This window comes from Bombus vancouverensis, chromosome 12 (genome assembly GCF_051014615.1).
Source record: "Bombus vancouverensis nearcticus chromosome 12, iyBomVanc1_principal, whole genome shotgun sequence".
Lineage (NCBI taxonomy): Eukaryota > Metazoa > Arthropoda > Insecta > Hymenoptera > Apidae > Bombus > Bombus vancouverensis.
In genome coordinates, this window is record NC_134922.1 from 8699992 (window position 1) to 8701101 (window position 1110).

Sequence of the window (1110 nt, forward strand, 5' to 3'; positions counted from 1 at the left end):
CTCTAATTAATCGAGACTATGGAACCAGCGAGCATCGACGAGCGTTTCTCTGACAAATTGACACAATGATATACGTTCGATTCTCTTCGATATCAAAATGTCGAAAATCAATTAATCGACGTAGCAACGTGACAATAACGCGATCTCAGCTTCAACACATACTCACGTATCTCCTTTTTCCTCCAATGGATAATCAATCTCTACGCCACTGGCGAGAACAATTAGAGATACGATTAACGATGCCAAACCGTGTATTGCTAGTCAACGTTAGAGTAATAAAAAGACAGTATGTATACAGGTTAATTAGTTAATTAAACGAAGATTAGGACCTATCCGAGGGCGTACACGTGTAATCTCTGCAACAAGTCAAGGAAAAACAACTATACTGGGTACACACGTGCCACGTAATTGCAGTCAGATTGCTGTGAGAAGATTTCACGATCGCCTACGATTCTAATCACTAGTTAAAGCTGAGGAAGATATTTATCTACTCGAAGATCGAGACTCTATCGTGATTTTGTAAACTTTCGTAATTTTTTTTTTTCCCCTATTTTTATAAGAATTCTATCATAGAAATAAATTCTTAATTCTTAATTCTTTCTTTTTATTTTTTATACGACAAGTTTTACGAACTTAAACTTTTTTTGGATTATTCAGATCCAATTGTGTCTTTTTATTGTTATTAACGAACATCCTAACTTTGAAGAAAGTTGATTGGATCATAAAATTTCAAGAGTTGTCAACAAAACTAGGTCGAGATACTTTAATATTTTTTTATAAAGAATAAAATAAATGTATCGATTGGTTTCTGACAAAACATCTAGTCCCTTCTAAGAAGACATCTAGAATATTGAAAACTTGAAGCCAATGACTTCATGGTAAAAAATCATGAATTACAATATTCTTCATTTTCATTCAACTTTGAAAAATTTTCTTTATATCGATAAAGGTAATCAAGATAAACGAGGTTCTCTCTCTTTATTCTCGTTATTTTTTGTCAATTTATTGTTATTCTTTATTCCCTGTTATGTCTGTTATGATCGTTAATTATTCTCTGTATCGGCCCGAGCTGGGAATTAAACGGGACAAACGCACCTGTGAACACACGTG